Genomic DNA, 7,500 nt, shown 5'->3' with positions numbered 1-7,500 from the left:
GTCGTAAATTCCAGGCTCAGAGGAAAGTCCCTCACCCCTCCCACCTTCACCAGTCAGAACTGGAAAAATGGCTCCAAAAATTCATGAAAGATTCTTTGTTTAGTTTTTGTTAGATATTAGGCAACGATTTAAGCTAGAAATACGAAAATATATATTTTTATTCTCACTCGGTGTATCTACACAACCCGCGAAACACGAGCTTCTAACTCCATCTGGTAAAGAAGTAGGGATTTCTCTGGAAATATGTATCCCAGATAGGACATATTTGATCTCATTAGAATGCCCACGTTAATCTGAGATGAATGATGAGTTTGGTAGAACTATGGCGTGTTTTGTAGTGAAGTTATAGAAATTAGAAAGAATAGTTTAAAGTTTAGGCAGAATGTAGAGAGAGAAGGGTCTGGATAAGCCAGCCCTTCTGTGATGTCAAAGCCGGAAGGTATTAAGTTGTCGCAGGCTGCCCAGCTGAGTCTCTCTGCTAGATCTCTTCCTGACTGCTTGTCTCCTGAAGCCAGCAGCACGTCCAAATGAGCTGGGACATATGGAAAAACTCCACTAGCCTGGATGCTTGTCATGCTTTTAACATGTGAGTGTTATCTGTTCTCTTTTATTCCCTTTATGTTATAATTACCCATGTACATATTTGCAATTGTCTCATTTGTAACTTTTTTATAAAATATTTTTGATAACGCACTGCCTAATTTTTAATGGGATATACTATTATATGTTAGTTCTTCTCCATGCTCTAAAAACCGTACCCTAAGTCTTCTGAAGGGAAAACGCTACTGTTACTGTTGTGTTGGGTTAGCTTCGGACCCGTTTAATCGAAGCTGGTGGCAGCGAAAGTGCGCTGACTGTTGGATTATGCTGAAGCAACTGCGGGTTTGATAATTATTGTTCCTGCCTGAGTGGGAGTAGTTTACCGCGTCGCTGCAGCGTGCCCAATAGCCAGTACATAGCAGGCAGCCTTCCTGGCGACTAATTACCCAGGGTGCAGTACCTAATCTGACCTGAAAGTAAGGGGGCGCCAGAGAGCTGCAAGTGTTAAGTGGAACTGTAAGCGGGATATACATAAATCCCTGCAGTTTGTGGTATATTGAAAGCAGTGGGATACCTAGAATAAGCCCCTGCTGTAAGCAAGAGGCCAATAGCCTTGTGTGTGGTTTTTTATCACATCGTGGAGTGGAGGGATAACTAAGATAAGCCCCCCTACACATGTGATAGCCGTCTGTTGGCCTGAAGTCACCTCAATCCGTGACGTAGGGGTGACGGTCACGGTGGGAATCCTGACCCAGTGTTGACAGCGGTCAGGGGAATTGTGACAGAGGTGCACTGCGAATGTCAACAAACAAGGAAAAGAACTAGCTTGCATTGGCCGGGAATCGAACCCGGGCCTCCCGCGTGGCAGGCGAGAATTCTACCACTGAACCACCAATGCTTGGATGTGTCTTTTCTCTCTGTGGTGTCCACCAGTCTCAGGGTCTCTCTCTGTGGTGTCCACCAGTCCCAGGGTCTGATGGCCACCTTCGGCCGACTGGACCGCGTGCAGCTCCGCAGGGCCGGTGGTCGACGGAAGCCCGGCTAGCTCAGTCGGTAGAGCATGAGACTCTTAATCTCAGGGTCGTGGGTTCGAGCCCCACGTTGGGCGGTTTCTTATTGCCTCCTTTTACTGCTTGTGCTAACTCCTGTCAACCCAGATGGCCCCTTGTGAAATGCCCCTTCTGCTGCAAAACATGAGAAACTGCCTAGTCCTGGATGATGAAGGGAAGGCCCAAAAGGATGGGGAGCCAAAGAAGAGCAGCGTGAGCCCTGTGGTTTTTGAAAGTGTCTGCAGAGTCAATGATGAAACGAGGTTGTCACGATATGGTATGAAATATCATATAAGTTTAGTTGCTCTTCAGCTCATAAGGTGGGCTAAACCCCCCCTTCCCTAGCTGACTCTACTTGTTTCTCTCTGGGCTACAGACTGTATGCTAGAAGGGGGTTTTATTGCCTTGGGTCGTAAATTCCAGGCTCAGAGGAAAGTCCCTCACCCCTCCCACCTTCACCAGTCAGAACTGGAAAAATGGCTCCAAAAATTCATGAAAGATTCTTTGTTTAGTTTTTGTTAGATATTAGGCAACGATTTAAGCTAGAAATACGAAAATATATATTTTTATTCTCACTCGGTGTATCTACACAACCCGCGAAACACGAGCTTCTAACTCCATCTGGTAAAGAAGTAGGGATTTCTCTGGAAATATGTATCCCAGATAGGACATATTTGATCTCATTAGAATGCCCACGTTAATCTGAGATGAATGATGAGTTTGGTAGAACTATGGCGTGTTTTGTAGTGAAGTTATAGAAATTAGAAAGAATAGTTTAAAGTTTAGGCAGAATGTAGAGAGAGGACGGTCTGGATAAGCCAGCCCTTCTGTGATGTCAAAGCCGGAAGGTATTAAGTTGTCGCAGGCTGCCCAGCTGAGTCTCTCTGCTAGATCTCTTCCTGACTGCTTGTCTCCTGAAGCCAGCAGCACGTCCAAATGAGCTGGGACATATGGAAAAACTCCACTAGCCTGGATGCTTGTCATGCTTTTAACATGTGAGTGTTATCTGTTCTCTTTTATTCCCTTTATGTTATAATTACCCATGTACATATTTGCAATTGTCTCATTTGTAACTTTTTTATAAAATATTTTTGATAACGCACTGCCTAATTTTTAATGGGATATACTATTATATGTTAGTTCTTCTCCATGCTCTAAAAACCGTACCCTAAGTCTTCTGAAGGGAAAACGCTACTGTTACTGTTGTGTTGGGTTAGCTTCGGACCCGTTTAATCGAAGCTGGTGGCAGCGAAAGTGCGCTGACTGTTGGATTATGCTGAAGCAACTGCGGGTTTGATAATTATTGTTCCTGCCTGAGTGGGAGTAGTTTACCGCGTCGCTGCAGCGTGCCCAATAGCCAGTACATAGCAGGCAGCCTTCCTGGCGACTAATTACCCAGGGTGCAGTACCTAATCTGACCTGAAAGTAAGGGGCGCCAGAGAGCTGCAAGTGTTAAGTGGAACTGTAAGCGGGATATACATAAATCCCTGCAGTTTGTGGTATATTGAAAGCAGTGGGATACCTAGAATAAGCCCCTGCTGTAAGCAAGAGGCCAATAGCCTTGTGTGTGGTTTATTATCACATCGTGGAGTGGAGGGATAACTAAGATAAGCCCCCCTACACATGTGATAGCCGTCTGTTGGCCTGAAGTCACCTCAATCCGTGACGTAGGGGTGACGGTCACGGTGGGAATCCTGACCCAGTGTTGACAGCGGTCAGGGGAATCGTGACAGAGGTGCACTGCGAATGTCAACAAACAAGGAAAAGAACTAGCTTGCATTGGCCGGGAATCGAACCCGGGCCTCCCGCGTGGCAGGCGAGAATTCTACCACTGAACCACCAATGCTTGGATGTGTCTTTTCTCTCTGTGGTGTCCACCAGTCCCAGGGTCTCTCTCTGTGGTGTCCACCAGTCCCAGGGTCTGATGGCCACCTTCGGCCGACTGGACCGCGTGCAGCTCCGCAGGGCCGGTGGTCGACGGAAGCCCGGCTAGCTCAGTCGGTAGAGCATGAGACTCTTAATCTCATGGTCGTGGGTTCGAGCCCCACGTTGGGCGGTTTCTTATTGCCAGGGTCTGATGGCCACCTTCAGCAGGGATATACATAAATCCCTGCAGTTTGTGGTATATTGAAAGCAGTGGGATACCTAGAATAAGCCCCTGCTGTAAGCAAGAGGCCAATAGCCTTGTGTGTGGTTTTTTATCACATCGTGGAGTGGAGGGATAACTAAGATACTTTTACTGCTTGTGCTAACTCCTGTCAACCCAGATGGCCCCTTGTGAAATGCCCCTTCTGCTGCAAAACATGAGAAACTGCCTAGTCCTGGATGATGAAGGGAAGGCCCAAAAGGATGGGGAGCCAAAGAAGAGCAGCGTGAGCCCTGTGGTTTTTGAAAGTGTCTGCAGAGTCAATGATGAAACGAGGTTGTCACGATATGGTATGAAATATCATATAAGTTTAGTTGCTCTTCAGCTCATAAGGTGGGCTAAACCCCCCCTTCCCTAGCTGACTCTACTTGTTTCTCTCTGGGCTACAGACTGTATGCTAGAAGGGGGTTTTATTGCCTTGGGTCGTAAATTCCAGGCTCAGAGGAAAGTCCCTCTCCCCTCCCACCTTCACCAGTCAGAACTGGAAAAATGGCTCCAAAAATTCATGAAAGATTCTTTGTTTAGTTTTTGTTAGATATTAGGCAACGATTTAAGCTAGAAATACGAAAATATATATTTTTATTCTCACTCGGTGTATCTACACAACCCGCGAAACACGAGCTTCTAACTCCATCTGGTAAAGAAGTAGGGATTTCTCTGGAAATATGTATCCCAGATAGGACATATTTGATCTCATTAGAATGCCCACGTTAATCTGAGATGAATGATGAGTTTGGTAGAACTATGGCGTGTTTTGTAGTGAAGTTATAGAAATTAGAAAGAATAGTTTAAAGTTTAGGCAGAATGTAGAGAGAGGAGGGTCTGGATAAGCCAGCCCTTCTGTGATGTCAAAGCCGGAAGGTATTAAGTTGTCGCAGGCTGCCCAGCTGAGTCTCTCTGCTAGATCTCTTCCTGACTGCTTGTCTCCTGAAGCCAGCAGCACGTCCAAATGAGCTGGGACATATGGAAAAACTCCACTAGCCTGGATGCTTGTCATGCTTTTAACATGTGAGTGTTATCTGTTCTCTTTTATTCCCTTTATGTTATAATTACCCATGTACATATTTGCAATTGTCTCATTTGTAACTTTTTTATAAAATATTTTTGATAACGCACTGCCTAATTTTTAATGGGATATACTATTATATGTTAGTTCTTCTCCATGCTCTAAAAACCGTACCCTAAGTCTTCTGAAGGGAAAACGCTACTGTTACTGTTGTGTTGGGTTAGCTTCGGACCCGTTTAATCGAAGCTGGTGGCAGCGAAAGTGCGCTGACTGTTGGATTATGCTGAAGCAACTGCGGGTTTGATAATTATTGTTCCTGCCTGAGTGGGAGTAGTTTACCGCGTCGCTGCAGCGTGCCCAATAGCCAGTACATAGCAGGCAGCCTTCCTGGCGACTAATTACCCAGGGTGCAGTACCTAATCTGACCTGAAAGTAAGGGGGCGCCAGAGAGCTGCAAGTGTTAAGTGGAACTGTAAGCGGGATATACATAAATCCCTGCAGTTTGTGGTATATTGAAAGCAGTGGGATACCTAGAATAAGCCCCTGCTGTAAGCAAGAGGCCAATAGCCTTGTGTGTGGTTTTTTATCACATCGTGGAGTGGAGGGATAACTAAGATAAGCCCCCCTACACATGTGATAGCCGTCTGTTGGCCTGAAGTCACCTCAATCCGTGACGTAGGGGTGACGGTCACGGTGGGAATCCTGACCCAGTGTTGACAGCGGTCAGGGGAATCGTGACAGAGGTGCACTGCGAATGTCAACAAACAAGGAAAAGAACTAGCTTGCATTGGCCGGGAATCGAACCCGGGCCTCCCGCGTGGCAGGCGAGAATTCTACCACTGAACCACCAATGCTTGGATGTGTCTTTTCTCTCTGTGGTGTCCACCAGTCCCAGGGTCTCTCTCTGTGGTGTCCACCAGTCCCAGGGTCTGATGGCCACCTTCGGCCGACTGAACCGCGTGCAGCTCCGCAGGGCCGGTGGTCGACGGAAGCCCGGCTAGCTCAGTCGGTAGAGCATGAGACTCTTAATCTCAGGGTCGTGGGTTCGAGCCCCACGTTGGGCGGTTTCTTATTGCCTCCTTTTACTGCTTGTGCTAACTCCTGTCAACCCAGATGGCCCCTTGTGAAATGCCCCTTCTGCTGCAAAATATGAGAAACTGCCTAGTCCTGGATGATGAAGGGAAGGCCCAAAAGGATGGGGAGCCAAAGAAGAGCAGCGTGAGCCCTGTGGTTTTTGAAAGTGTCTGCAGAGTCAATGATGAAACGAGGTTGTCACGATATGGTATGAAATATCATATAAGTTTAGTTGCTCTTCAGCTCATAAGGTGGGCTAAACCCCCCCTTCCCTAGCTGACTCTACTTGTTTCTCTCTGGGCTACAGACTGTATGCTAGAAGGGGGTTTTATTGCCTTGGGTCGTAAATTCCAGGCTCAGAGGAAAGTCCCTCACCCCTCCCACCTTCACCAGTCAGAACTGGAAAAATGGCTCCAAAAATTCATGAAAGATTCTTTGTTTAGTTTTTGTTAGATATTAGGCAACGATTTAAGCTAGAAATACGAAAATATATATTTTTATTCTCACTCGGTGTATCTACACAACCCGCGAAACACGAGCTTCTAACTCCATCTGGTAAAGAAGTAGGGATTTCTCTGGAAATATGTATCCCAGATAGGACATATTTGATCTCATTAGAATGCCCACGTTAATCTGAGATGAATGATGAGTTTGGTAGAACTATGGCGTGTTTTGTAGTGATGTTATAGAAATTAGAAAGAATAGTTTAAAGTTTAGGCAGAATGTAGAGAGAGGAGGGTCTGGATAAGCCAGCCCTTCTGTGATGTCAAAGCCGGAAGGTATTAAGTTGTCGCAGGCTGCCCAGCTGAGTCTCTCTGCTAGATCTCTTCCTGACTGCTTGTCTCCTGAAGCCAGCAGCACGTCCAAATGAGCTGGGACATATGGAAAAACTCCACTAGCCTGGATGCTTGTCATGCTTTTAACATGTGAGTGTTATCTGTTCTCTTTTATTCCCTTTATGTTATAATTACCCATGTACATATTTGCAATTGTCTCATTTGTAACTTTTTTATAAAATATTTTTGATAACGCACTGCCTAATTTTTAATGGGATATACTATTATATGTTAGTTCTTCTCCATGCTCTAAAAACCGTACCCTAAGTCTTCTGAAGGGAAAACGCTACTGTTACTGTTGTGTTGGGTTAGCTTTGGACCCGTTTAATCGAAGCTGGTGGCAGCGAAAGTGCGCTGACTGTTGGATTATGCTGAAGCAACTGCGGGTTTGATAATTATTGTTCCTGCCTGAGTGGGAGTAGTTTACCGCGTCGCTGCAGCGTGCCCAATAGCCAGTACATAGCAGGCAGCCTTCCTGGCGACTAATTACCCAGGGTGCAGTACCTAATCTGACCTGAAAGTAAGGGGGCGCCAGAGAGCTGCAAGTGTTAAGTGGAACTGTAAGCGGGATATACATAAATCCCTGCAGTTTGTGGTATATTGAAAGCAGTGGGATACCTAGAATAAGCCCCTGCTGTAAGCAAGAGGCCAATAGCCTTGTGTGTGGTTTTTTATCACATCGTGGAGTGGAGGGATAACTAAGATAAGCCCCCCTACACATGTGATAGCCGTCTGTTGGCCTGAAGTCACCTCAATCCATGACGTAGGGGTGACGGTCACGGTGGGAATCCTGACCCAGTGTTGACAGCGGTCAGGGGAATCGTGACAGAGGTGCACTGCGAATGTCAA

General features: G+C 46.2%; 6 non-coding genes across 6 annotated transcripts; 3 read left to right on the top strand and 3 right to left on the bottom strand.

Annotated features, from left to right (window-relative positions):
• Positions 1–1,367: 1,367 nt before the first annotated feature.
• TRNAG-GCC (transfer RNA glycine (anticodon GCC)) lies at positions 1,368–1,438 on the bottom strand. The gene has a single exon. It is a non-coding gene; the product is annotated as a tRNA-Gly (tRNA).
• A 137-nt stretch (positions 1,439–1,575) lies between these two features.
• Positions 1,576–1,648, top strand: TRNAK-CUU (transfer RNA lysine (anticodon CUU)). The gene has a single exon. It is a non-coding gene; the product is annotated as a tRNA-Lys (tRNA).
• A 1,716-nt stretch (positions 1,649–3,364) lies between these two features.
• Positions 3,365–3,435, bottom strand: TRNAG-GCC (transfer RNA glycine (anticodon GCC)). Its single transcript has one exon. It is a non-coding gene; the product is annotated as a tRNA-Gly (tRNA).
• A 137-nt stretch (positions 3,436–3,572) lies between these two features.
• TRNAK-CUU (transfer RNA lysine (anticodon CUU)) lies at positions 3,573–3,645 on the top strand. Its single transcript has one exon. It is a non-coding gene; the product is annotated as a tRNA-Lys (tRNA).
• Positions 3,646–5,524: 1,879 nt separating this feature from the next.
• TRNAG-GCC (transfer RNA glycine (anticodon GCC)) lies at positions 5,525–5,595 on the bottom strand. Its single transcript has one exon. It is a non-coding gene; the product is annotated as a tRNA-Gly (tRNA).
• Positions 5,596–5,732: 137 nt separating this feature from the next.
• Positions 5,733–5,805, top strand: TRNAK-CUU (transfer RNA lysine (anticodon CUU)). The gene has a single exon. It is a non-coding gene; the product is annotated as a tRNA-Lys (tRNA).
• Positions 5,806–7,500: the final 1,695 nt, after the last annotated feature.

Source organism: Ranitomeya imitator, chromosome 2, assembly GCF_032444005.1.
Source record: "Ranitomeya imitator isolate aRanImi1 chromosome 2, aRanImi1.pri, whole genome shotgun sequence".
NCBI lineage: Eukaryota > Metazoa > Chordata > Amphibia > Anura > Dendrobatidae > Ranitomeya > Ranitomeya imitator.
This window is presented reverse-complemented; position numbering and strand designations above follow the sequence as displayed.